The sequence below is a fragment of the Sorex araneus genome, chromosome 4 (assembly GCF_027595985.1).
Source record: "Sorex araneus isolate mSorAra2 chromosome 4, mSorAra2.pri, whole genome shotgun sequence".
Classification (NCBI taxonomy): domain Eukaryota; kingdom Metazoa; phylum Chordata; class Mammalia; order Eulipotyphla; family Soricidae; genus Sorex; species Sorex araneus.
The window spans coordinates 219,191,663-219,204,870 of NC_073305.1; the positions used below are offsets into that span (position 1 = coordinate 219,191,663).

Sequence of the window (13,208 nt, forward strand, 5' to 3'; positions counted from 1 at the left end):
TCTCTCCCTCTCTCTATTTCTATCTCACTCTCTTACTCTCTCACTCTCTCTGTCTCTCCCCCCCCCTCTCCCTCTCTGGACATGCAATTAGTTTTCCTAGGTCTGCTCACCACAGCCCTGAGCACCTAGAACCCTTCCTTCCCCCCTGGATCTGTCTTCCTGCCTGGGCGCAGAGAGCGGGGGCCACACGCCGGGCTCGGTACGTCCCCCGGCAGCGAGCGGCCTCTCTGCAGCTCTCCGCCCCGTCTGGGCAGCAGCCAGCCTGCAGGGCAAGCACTGCGGTCGGCGTTGGTCCCCGTGTCCTGCCACAGGCCAGACACCCCTGCTCCAGTGAGCTTTGCTTTTCTCAGCATCACCCAGTCGCAGTTTCTTCTTCCATGTCTGCCAGGGCCTTCCACACCCTCGCCTGGCCCCGCACACCTCCCGACTCTTTTGGGAAGTTCCGTCCCAAGCCGTGGCCAGCTTTTCTCCCAGGCCATTAAACCAGGGCTTCTGTTTGGAGAATTCTCACCGCAGCGCACACTGCAATCCCCGCTCACGTACCAACAGCTCGTGAGGTCGGCTGGAAAGTTGCCAGATCCACGACTGCTACCTCTCTGCACTGAGCACTTTGGAGATCCCGGCTTCATCCCAGGTTCTTCTGCCGACTCTATTTTCCCAACCCTCTTCTTCAAACAGGTTTTTCCTGGGAGCCAAACAGAGTTCAAGTTGAGCGGGGTGTGCAATTCTTTCATTCTTGGCCCCCTCTTCCCCGGAGGCTGGGGAGTGAGGGAGACGGGGCTCGCAGAAGTCTCGGGGGCTCTGTGCTTCTGTTGTAGACTGTTTCTTTAATCAGAAACTGCACACAATTATTTTTGTCTTTGAGACCTGGCTACTTCACTAGGCTTGACTAGATGTCTAGAAAGCTCTATGTTCTGTCTGAGAAGCTGAGTCCTTTTGATGTGACAGTGTTTTGCTTCTGTTCACTGTTCTTTTATTTCAGTCATTATTTTCCCCTTGGCCAGAATCCTTCACACATGCTAGCACTTTTAGATTTCTGGGCCTCTCTTGACTTACTGGGGAATGTTCTAGCTAACTGGCAGAGAGCCACCATTGTGAGTATCGACCGAGATCAAGTCCCCCTCCTCCGAATCTATATCCTTCCTCCCCGTCCTCACTCCCATTCTCTCGGCCTGATGAGAACCGAGATTTTGATGGCTGGGAATGAAACCTAGCCGTGTTCTGTGTCAATATGAAGGCAGGTAGCTCTTGGCTCTTTCTGCTTCTACTCAAGCCATCCGTTGCTTTGCTTGGCTTCCCGTGGGTTCTGCCAACGGTGGCAGGACTCTTCCTCCTTTTAATCATCTGTTTCCTCATCCACTGTGATGAGATGTGGGGAGGGTCTCATTTCCCCTCACTTTCTCCCGGCCCTCTTGATGTGAAGAATGAGTTTGGTCTGAATCTAATTTTTTTCTCGCACTTGACTGTCTTTGCTCCATAGGATCCCGCCCCCACCCCCCACCATAGCTGCTGCTTTAGCTTTTCACTAGGGTGGGCCTTGGTATGCGTTTGCCTTCTTGTGTCTATTCCATTCAAGCATTTCCAGCAGGATTGGCGGGTGTCATTGGCATCAACTCTTCTTTGTGGGTAGTAGCATAATTGTAGCACTGTCGCACTGCCGTCTCATTGTTCATAGATTTGCTCGAGCGGGCACCAGTAACGTCTCCAGTGTGAGACTTGCTGTGACTGTTTTTGGCATATCGAATACGCCAACGGGGAGCTTGCCAGGCTCTGCCGTGCGGGCGGGATACTCTCGGTAGCTTGCCGGGCTCTCCGAGAGGGACGGAGGAATCGAACCTGGGTCGGCCGCATGCAAGGCAAACTCCCTCCCGCTATCATAATTACCTGTCACAAAATTTCAACAAGGATCATTTATACGGCTTACAGGAAGAAAGCGAATTATTGAACAGCTGAAAAAAAAATTATGTGAACCTATGTTCACTGCCGTGCTCTTTAAAGTAGGCAAGAGATGGAAGCCAAGTGACCATGAAAACTGGATAAAACAACTGTGAAGGGTAGACAGGTGATAGATGACAAATAGACAAGCATGTATCTATTTATAGATAGATACGTGTATGTCAGTAGAATACTCCTCAGCTCAGAGATGAAATCCTGCCTTTTGCAACAAGCTGGAAGCTGTCACGGTGAGCAAAACGAGTTGGGAGGGAGACAAAAATGCCAGGTAATCTCTCTCACATGAGAGACACTGAAAAGTAAAGCAAGGAAAAAGACAAAAAATAAGCAAAAGCAAATCCTTAGGCCCTGACTACATAATAGAGGTGACCGACCGAGCAAGGAGGGTGTGTGTGTCCAAGAGTAGAAGAGGTCCAATGGGAAAAAATAGGAAAATATTCTTACTAATTTGTAAGGCTCTTATAGGGTTTTACCAACCTGCCCCCTGGGGCTGGTTACCAATCTGGGGCTGGAGTGATAGTGTTTGCCTTGCATACGCTGACCCGGGTTTGATTCCTCCGTCCCTCTCAGAGAGCCTGGCATGCTACCAAGAGTATCCGGCCCACACAGCAGAGCCTGGCAAGCTCCCCACGGCGTATTCCATATGCCAAAAACAGTAACAAGTCTCACCATGGAGATGTTACTGGTGCCCCCTAGAGCAAATTGATGAGCAATGAGATGACAGTGATACAGTGGTACAGTGAATTTGGAAAGAACCCAAATTCTGATAACTGGCATATTCTAAACAAGCTTGAACACCATCTAAAGATCATGCGGTCTTGTGGGGTTATTGATCTTATGCATAAATGTTTAATGTTGATTAGGTAGGGCGCCCCAAAGTGCAGTAATAAGCTATGAGATGCATCACCTATACAACCCCAAACAAATGAAACCTAGAGTTTCTGGATCAAGAAGTTTTAGGGATTATTAAGCTAAACATAGCTTGCTTCTTTTATTTTAACTCTAAAAAACTTAAAACCTTTAATCACTTCTCAGCCCTTTGGCTAGGATCAAGTGTAATATCTGTTCTTATCAGTTCAATATCTAATACGGCCTCTATCCAAAGACAATATATTAAATGGATTTGGGGGGCTAGGAAGTGGGATAGGATCTTGCTACATCCATTGCCTGCATCGACCTGGTATTGTACCTCCAGGAATGCACAGAAAAATAAAGTACAGAAAACAACTTAAAGCCTTTAATATCTTCTGAGTTTAAATAGCCCCAAGTGGACAATGTGAAGAATAAATAGCATGTTAGCATGTGGCATTTCCTAAATATAGAGCCCCTTTTAAGGTTCTGATTTTCTTTTAAATATTGTGATTTTGTTTTCTTTTGGGGTCACACCTAGCGATGCTCAGGGGTTCCTCCTGGCTCTGCACTAGGAATTACTCCTGGTGGTGCTTGGGGGACCCCTGTGGGATGCTGGGGATTGAACTCTGGTCAGCTATGTGCAAGGCAAACACCCACCCCACTGTGCTATCACTCCGGCCCCTATTGTAATTATTTTTAACTGACACTTGATTCTGAAAATGTGCGAACAAGTGGAAAACTTGCAACAATTGTACAGTGAACAATTGCTTACCATGACAGTTCCAAGCTCAGTGTTGCTAAAGGCAGGATTTCATCTCCTCAGAGCCCTCCTCCAGACAAATCTGATTGAAACCCAGAGAAAATTCACCTACATAGAACTTGGGCTCTAAAGTAAGAGAAACTAGAATAACTTTCATTGTCTTCACCTAGATCCTACAATGAGTAGTTTGACTGATTTGCTTTATTAGTTCCTAGCTACCCAAGCTCTCCCCTGTTCATCTGTCCCTTGATCTTTGCCTGCATCTACCTGTCTGGGCATCTGTTTACCTAAATATCCCCTGGTGAATTCATCAATCCGAATGACTTACTAAGTCAATTGCAGGACGTTAGTGTTCTAGAAACCCTGCAAGATATTTTATGAATTTGTGTTTTTGATTGTTTGGGGCCACATCCTACAGTGCTGGGGTAGTTACACTCCTGGCTGATTACTCGGGATCATTCCCAGCAGTGCTCAGGAGCTGCCAGGGATAGAACCCAGACTGGCTGCATACAAAGCACATGCTTTACCTCTCTGAACTAGCTCTCAGACCCCATAAACCTATTTTTTAAATTTTTTAATTAATTTATTTTTTGAATTAGTGAATCACTGTGAGGGTACAGTTACAGATTTACACATTTTCGTGCTTGTGTTTCCCTCATACAATGCTTGAGAACCCATCCCTCCACCAGTGCCCATTCTCCACCACCAATAAACCCAGTATCCCTCCCATCCCCCCAATCCCATCTCGCCCCACCCCACCCTGCCTCTGTGGCAGGGCATTCCCTTTTGTTCTTTTTCTCCAATTGGGTGTTGTGGTTTGCAATAGGGGTATTGAGTGGCCATTGTCCATAAACCTATTTTTTAAATTAAGGTAAATATTACATAAAGCAAAATGTTTATGAAATTTATTTTTTTTCAATTGTCCCATTTTAGCAAAAATTTCTAATTTTAAAAAAAGTTTTAAACAATTTTGAGAAATGAAGAGCTGGGTTCATCACTCTGGTGCCTAAAATGCCCTTTCCCTAGCTGTGTTTAATCCCAGCCACTGACTCAAAGAAGTCAACTTTTCTAATTGTTTTTACCCACCCCCAAACAATCATTATTTGCAGTTTTTTTTTCTGCCCTAGATTAGTTTTATCTATTCAAAACTCATCAAATGAGTGCTCTCGTATCTCATGATATTTGGGGATTTTTCTATGTTGCCACCTGCATCTGAAATGGTGCAGAACCTTCCTTCCTTTTCCCCTGTAAAGCCATGAAATATACTTTCAGGGATGCTGGGCTACAGATCAGGCACAGAGAGCTGATCTGAAAAAAAATAAGGATTTCCTCTCCAGTACTGTGTCTTATAAACATTTATAAGTAGAAAACTAAGCCTATGAACTACAAAGGGATTGTTGATTATCGGTGTGGTAGTAAAAGCAAAACAGAACAAAACAATCAAAGAAGCAGCTCGTCACTTTCTTCGTTGGGATATTTGTTTAAAAAAACGTTTCTCTCTGCCATTAAAATGCACAAGATACACACTGCTTGATAACTGGACTCTGCAAGGGAGTCTTTGGCTTTATCTTGTGACCTTGATTTATTTTTAATGCAAGTTGCTTTCGTAACTTTTCGGTGACAACTCCAATTCGATGAGGATTACTTTTCTCAGCCTAACGCTCCAAAGCTTGCCGATATCTCCAGGTTGTAGAAGAATCCATTTAGACAGAGCAAAAGAGAACATGCTAGAGATTGTGCTGTGTGGCTGCGGGTTGCTGTCTTTAAAGACATTGACCTGAATACTCTTTTTCCCCCTAGGGATGAGGAATTTAAAGCTGCAAGGATGTAGGCATCCATCATTTCCTTCATCACTTATAGTTGGAGAGGAGAAAGACAAGAGCGAGAGGAGGAAATGACTAACCAGCATCGAGAGACAGATGGGCCATCATAGCTCAAGTCACTTCAGTGCTTTCTGTGTGCTCCCTCCCCGTTCCCTCTCAACTCCCTCCCTCCTCCAGACAAACCTGATTGAAACCCAGAGAAAATGCACCTACACACATAACTTGGGCTTTAAAGTAAGAGAAACTGTAGCACTGTACATTGTTCATCGATTTGCTCTAATAGGCACCAGTAACGTCTCCACTGTGGGAGTTGTTGTTACTGTTTTTTGGCATATCGAATACACCATGAGTAGCTTGCCAGGCTCTGCTGTGCAGGCGGGATATTCTCGGTAGCTTGCTGGGCTCTCCGAGAGGGACTGAGGAATTTGAACTTGGGTCGGCTGTGTGCAAGGCAAACGCCCTACCTGCTGTGCTATCACTCCAGTCCAAAGAGAAACTAGAATAATTTCTTTATCATTATCTACGAGTATAAAGGATACTTACTTACCTAAGATAGTTTTGCCTTAAACAAGGACTTCTAATTATTGCAGAACCAACTCAGGTCCAGAAAGTGGGACATCTGGTCAACCCAAGTCTTCCCTGGAGTTGGAGACAGCTACAAAGAGACCATCATGCTATTCATATAACCATCGCTCTTAAAAGAAAGACTATTTCTTTCTCCAGGGACAATCAGAAAACCAATTAAAATTTTTCACTGGGAACAGGTATCATATAAAATTTGTATCCCCCAACTCCCTTAAACTGTCCCTGTATGGGGGCGGTAGGGGGAGGATAGAGTGTGTGGGTTATGAGCTAAGATCTGAATGAGCTAGAACATGAGGCACATGCTCTGGATTCAGAAATCTATTCTTTTCTAAAATGCTACATGACTTTGAGCAAATCTCTTCCAATAGGAAGACTTAAAAAAAAAAAAAAAAAAGGACTTAGCAGGACGTAGGACAGACAGCTAAAGTCCTAGCAGGGTGTAGAGCATATAGTTAAAGTCCTGCAAAGGGTGAGCTCCTCTGAGGGTCAGACATGCAAGACCTACCGGGAAGTTGTGAAAACCCAGAACAGCTTCTGCATAAACCCTGCCCTGAGAGTTGCCTCCGGACTGGAATGAGTCTGGAAGCGCTTTGCCACCAAAGGCAGAGCTAGGGAAGAACAAAACAGTAGGCTTCCGCCCTAGTTCTAAGGGTTAAGCAAAGAGGCAACTGCTTTTACATGGGGATGTGTTTGTCACGCCCTTTTCATGTGAAGCCTTTTCATCTGCACCAAAGCTTCAGAAGTCAGATCTCAGCCACCTCACTTTTAGACTAGAGCTAGTGAAGGGACTTTAATTACCTTTCTCAGACACAGGGCTGGCTCTTGTCTTGAAAAAAGAATGGTGGGGAAAAAAAAGAAAACTCTTTTTTCTTCTTCTTCTTTTTTTTAGGTTGAAATCTTTTGTTCCTGGCACTTTCCATATGCCTCTCTTTAATATTTAATCAGCCCCCACCTCATCAGAAGCCTGCTGGCCTCATTAGATAATTAATGGTTGCCGGCATCGCATTTGCTTCAGTTAATACATCTGCAGCCAGCAATTAGTGCCTGAGTTTATTAGTTGCACTGGCTTCATTTATTGGGGAAGCAATTCTGCCTTTGACGGAAGGCGCTGGGATTGGCATATGTGGACAGCTTGCCCCCTGTTCTGTGGGATTCTTTTGTTTACATTTTTTGCTACCGTTTTGCAACACTGCGCATCCTGGCCCTGCCACGAACAGTTGGTGGGGAAGATTTCCCTTTTATAATTTAGAAGATAATTGGGTAATTCTGCACAGGAGAGAGGGAGCGGCTGCAGAGTGCTCCTCCAGCCTTGGGTGGGGCGAGCGGGCGGGGAGCGTGTGACTCTTGTTCTTTTGGAAACGTCTATTCTGGAAGGGAAAAAATAGATCTGAAGCTGGGGAACACGCACTTGGCAGGGACGCATGCTAAGAAACGTGACCTAATATACCTGGCAGCTGCGTGGAGCTGGGAAGCCCCTGAGAGAGAGACCAGGGTCTTCTCCCTTTGTCCCTCTCTTAACTTCCCTTTCCCGCCTTGGCCCCGTTCCCACCTTCATTTGACTACCAAATGGAAGTGTGTCATTTTTTTTTTGCCTGCTTTTCATGGGTTCATCCTGATGTCCTGGATCACAGCCATTTCCTTCCTGGTGATTCTACTCCTGGCATTCCCCCAGAATGATTTCCCTTGTCATACCCACTTTTTTTTCCTGGACTCTAGAAACTGGGGTAGATGAACCCCAGTTTCTAGAACCTCGGGTTCTAGAACCCAAGGGCGAGGGGCTAGGTGGCGGAAGTGAGGACGATCTTTTGTGAGAACTTCAAAGAAGAAGCAAAGTAAACAGAACTTGACCCATCAGGGCCCAAGAGCAGGGGAAGCAGAGAAAATGGGAAGCAATAGACTGCTGGTGGTGGAACATGTGCACTGGTGAAGGGATGGGTGTTGAGCATTGTAGAGCTGAGACTTAAGCCTGAAAGCTCTGTAACTTTCCACATGGTGATTCAATAAAAAAAAAAATTAAAAAAATAGATCAATAAAAGTAAATTTGTGATGATTGATTGCTCTCTCTCACAATGGTTGGCTGCATTGTCGGAGAATGTAAAAAAAAAAAGAAAAGAAAAGCAATAGACTCTTGGTGACCTGTTTTCTTTTAGGCTAACATGACTAAATTGGAACTAATGTCAACACATCCTTGGTAAATGGAAGGAGCTTAGGATGAGGTACGAGAGCAAACACTAACTTAGCCTTTTCCTCGTGCTACGTTCCCACAAAAGGCTGTGTTCTCTCATTTCATGGAGAAACCAGATCATTCGGGAATTCCCACTGACTCGGGTATCTTCACCAGTTTCCTCCCTGCATTGTGGATAAGATAAAGGATTCTCATCAACGATTAGCGTGGGTTCACAAGAGGACACAAGACATAACCACTCCAGCGGCGTTCCACTGAGCTATCCTGGGTGAGTGAATTTGCATGCATAATTTTGTCTTCTCAAACGAACAGTGGGAAGTGCTGTAGGCTAAGTCACTTGCCCCAGATCACCCAGTGTGTAGGAAGCAGCTTGATGCTCAGGCCTTTTGCCACTGCTGCAAAGAATACTTGGGTATTTGTCTTTGGGAACCCAAGTAACGTTCACGCTGCAGGATGCACCCCCAAGCACACCCATGGCCCCCAAGATGTCTGCTCAGTTTGAATTCAATGTGTGTTCAATCTCCGGTTTCCTCAGGATGCTGAAATCTGGCTAAGTCAAAAGAGGTCGGCGATGCTTCCTTGGCCCGACATGGTAAGATGATATTGATTCGCTTATTGACTTGTTTTCCTTTTTCATGGTCAGTGGAATTTTGACCTCAGGCCTGGTGTTGTACGAGATAAACCACATCGTCAGTGAAAACGCACCAGGTAGAACCCTTGCCGTTCGGGTGACGTGCTCCGCAAAATTCAATGCACTTAAAAGACCTGATTGTCTGCAGGGGCTGGCTGTGAAGTCTGGGAGGTACCTAGGATGCTGAATTTTTAACAAGATCCTGGGCGATATCAAAGCCGCCCGGGCAGGGGTTCTCAAACCAGGATGCACCTCACCACCCCCACCCACCCCCACTCCCCGAGCTGCTGGATGGTAGTTCTAAAAGCTAGCAGAGGAGCTCTGGTGAGTGTTTTTAAGACTCAGTCCAGGCTGAAAGTCCCTGCAGGTGATTCTAATGTGCCACAATCACCTGGCTTATAACCGGGAACAGGGAAGGCCCAATGGGATATGCCAGCTATGTGTCCTCACCCCGAGCCAAGAGAGCAGGAGGAGGCAGGTGAAAGGAGGCCCCGAGTATAAGGGGAGAGTGAAGCGGGCGTCCTTGGGGTGTAAGCCCCCTGACCACCACCCCCCCCGCCCGCTTTTGTAAGGCGCGTAGTGCTATTGCCGGGAGACGGGGCTCGCCCTGTTAGCTTCATAATGAGTTTTCCAGGTGAACGTGGCTGTTAAACTTCCGCGGGCCGTGTCCTCGGCTAGAAAATGGAGTGAATACCTTGGCTGCCTGGCAAAGAGGGGAGGGGAGCATGCGATGCCAGAGTCCTCGGAAATGTGGGAGAGGACCGGAGCCAAGCACATTCAATAACACATTCACCTTGATCAGGACGAGCCTTTCTAAGCCGGGAATGGCGCTCCGCCAAGCGCCGTCCTCACCGCCCCATCCTAACGAGCTGCAGTGTCTAGTGATGCAGAAAACAAACCCCCACCACCAGATTTTTATTTCGGTGAACATAAAGACCTCCAAATATCTATTTTTTTGAGGGGTGGGGGGCATGCCTGGAGAGACTCAGGCCTTCCCCCTGAGCTCTGTGCTCAGGAAAGAGTCCTGGTGGGGCCCAAGGGACCATTTGGGACTCTGGGGATCAAGCCCTGGTCATGGCCAGGTCCAGCAAGCATGCTCTCCACTGTCATATCAATCCAGCCCTGGTATCTGCAGCATCACGTAGGCTGGCATGCACCCTGGGTAAATAATTAAGGCCGAGATTGGATGGCTTGTAGGTAAACTTTAAAACCTAACGCTTAAATATTCATGAGAATTATTCTGGAGCGTCTGAGGGATAAAAATATATATATTTTAGTGAAGCCATCGGGGGAGTTTAAAGAATTAGGCTTTCCGTACCGTATCATAAGACATCAGTGGTGGATAATGAAAGCGAAAAGCTGCTTGAGTTGGAAGAAGCTGGCTGGCTCTCCAGTGTCATGCGACCACACCAGGTCCCTTCTCCAAACGCTGAACCCATTGCTCACACTTACCTTCATCACATCTGAATTTTTTTTTTTTTTTTTGCAAAGAGATTGAGCACATTTCATGTTCCCTGCTAGTCAGCAGGTTCAGGAAGGCAAAAGTGAATGACTTTGGAGGGAGTCACCTGGGGTTCTGCGGGTCTTCCCAGCTCCACACCGCCCCCGTGGGCCCCCCCAGACAGCCCCTCCTATGGAATACTGGCTAGCTCCCGGGTGCTTTTCAGTACTGGAGCTTGGTGGTTCCGCCTTCAGGTTATCATTCATGCTAAAAGGATCGAGTTTGCTTCCTCCAATGTAATTGTCCTGGAAGGGTATGAATGGCGGCTCAGAATAAAGTACATTTCTGTGACTCTGACAGTGTTTTCTTGGGCTGCGTACGATATTTGTGCTCATAGGTTGGAGGATAGAAAGCTGGCCTGGTGGGAGGTCACACTTGGGTGACTGCTAGCAGTCTGTTACCTAACGATAGGAATGGTCAAGAAAATGCAGGCACAGACCGTGTTATAATAAATACACTCTAGTCATCTGAACTAACAGTGTTGGATATTGTTTAGGGACTATCCAAAACACAGTTTTCTGAACCAAACAATATAAATCCAATAGGTTTGTAAATAGGATCATCAGTATTCTATATATAAATATAGAATACTGTATATATAATATATATTATATAAATATACAATATATTTATTTTTAAATAGAACCTAGTCTAGTTAAAGTCTCAGGTGTTTCCTCTCCCTTTTTCATGACCTGTGATTATTTCTAGCTTATTTAGAAAGAATGATGAAAGCTAATTTTAGATTAATTTTAAATGGCCATTGCAGCCAATTCTTATTGTTGCCGTTTGTTGGGGGGCTTACTTCTGGCTCTGCACTCAGGAGTCACTCCGGGCAGTGCTCAGGGGACCAAATGGAATGCTGGGGATTGAGTCCGGGTCAGCCGTGTGCAAAGTAAACGCTCTACCTGCTGTAACTATCGCTCCGGCCATGCATCTCATTCTTATTTCTCCTTCCACTCTGCCTACCCCTGTCTGAATGTTTAATGAAGCGATCATTGTTGCCACGGTCCCTCCACTCTGTGGGGTGTCTGATTCACGTTTCTTTGAGCTGAGAGTCTGACTCAAAACTCTGAACCCCCATTTCCCTTCTCTGCTCTAGGCCCCACGGTGTGACTTTTATCTCTCAACTGTCCCTTCCTTATTCCTTCACTCTTACTTCCGAGCCTCGCTCTGCCGGGAGCTGCTGTCCGCTGACCTGATCTCAGCGCCTCCTGGTCATTCAGGGCCTCTCAGTGTGACCCCCACGTACTGCTCTGTCCTGAAAGAGGAATCCCAGGAAGACCACCGTGTTTGGCCTCATGCTGGTGTGAGTGGAGAGGGTGGTGGGGAGAATGCCAAAATGGTTTGCAGCAGGAATGTCCGATAACTGGGTCAAGGTTGGGAGCAGGATGATCTCCTGCCTCTGGTCTGTGACAATTCTTTGAGGAAATTGAGAGAATTGAGTAACACCCCAGGGCAACCAGCAATTTATGACAATTCCCGTCTTGAGAAGAGCCCCAAACTCTGTATTGGTTTAGCTGGAGCTTCCTGGGTCTCAGGCCAAAGGAGGTCTTCACCCAGTCGCTAGTCAGAGGGCGTAGATGGTCCCAACAGGGCATCTGCAAATGATTCTGAGTTAACTAAGGGCACGTGGGGTGGGCATCCCATCTCTGTTGCCCAGAACTCAGAATATCGCCAGTTGGTTTTGTTCCCCCAATTGGTATATATTTTATTTTCATGAAGTTGTTCACAATTGTTCATTGCAGATAACATTCAGACACCAGTCCCAGCACCGAGCACCTTCCCACCGCAATAAGAGGGAAGTGTGTGAAGGTTGCTGTACTTCATTCTGGAGCCACTTAAGCCCGTATATAAGAGAATACGAGCAAGTATGCTAAAACCGCACAAATGTGCGCTACTTTTGGTACGTAAGTGGGCTAGAGTACAAGTGGTCACTCTAGGAAATTCTGCGTCACTCTCTTCTGGCAGCTTTAGTTTATAGTCTCTGGGTCTTGTCTGTTCATGAGATTACATGGCGCTGGGGGGGGTTGTGGGTGTGGCTGCCGAGCTACTGGAAAACTGGGGAGCTGGGGAGAGGAGGCCCAGTCCCTACAGGTGGGTTCTAACCCTCAGCCAATACCAAGCGATTCCTCACCTCTTTTGAATCCATAATACCTTTTTTTCCAGAGTACCGAGCCAGCTCCTAAGTGAATGACGATCCTGTGCTAAGTTAATGATACTTTTCTTGTATTCCATATGCAAAAAAATGAAAACTCCCTGATTTCTTCTTCTGAGAGGCCATTAATAGAAATCTTTAAAAAGACAGTTTCTTAGCCCTGGAAATATTAAGCTGTTATTATGGCAAATGAGCTTATTTTTACTTTCAAATGAAAATATAAATAAGTAATAAGTAAATATTAGCAATTTCAGTTCCATAATGAATAAGGACAGAATTGGGAGCTGAAAGAGTGTGGGCCCATTAGAGAGGCTGGGAAATTAACATTTGTTGACATTTTACTGCTTTTAGCTTTAATGTAAACTAGAAGCAATTAAGTTATGTTCAACACATTTCCCTTGTAAATATTTTCCATTTCTCAATATAGTAACCAAGATGTCCTACAACAGTGCCATATTAGCAGGCCCCAAATGAGGTGGGGCTGGGGGGTGGGATAGCATACCTGTCATCTGCTGGTATAAGAATAGAAAGCCCAAATACATGAATAATTCAGTGTTTCTCTTCTCCTATTTCTTATCCACATCATGACGGTGCCATTCACCATCCAGGGTGCTGTTTTGTTGTGTTTTGCTTTTGTGAAACAGTTGATCTCTAGGTACATCTATAAATCCCCACTCTGAATAACATGAATTATTCGATGCTTGAATGAAATGAAGACAAAAACAAGCTTGAATATTTAAAGTTGCAGCCACAATCTTCCGTG

General features: G+C 45.9%; 1 non-coding gene across 1 annotated transcript; it reads left to right on the forward strand.

The window, feature by feature from the left end:
* Nucleotides 1–2,976: 2,976 nt before the first annotated feature.
* Nucleotides 2,977–3,161, forward strand: LOC129404761 (U2 spliceosomal RNA). The gene has a single exon (XR_008630114.1). It is a non-coding gene; the product is annotated as a U2 spliceosomal RNA (small nuclear RNA).
* The last annotated feature ends 10,047 nt before the right edge of the window (nucleotides 3,162–13,208 follow it).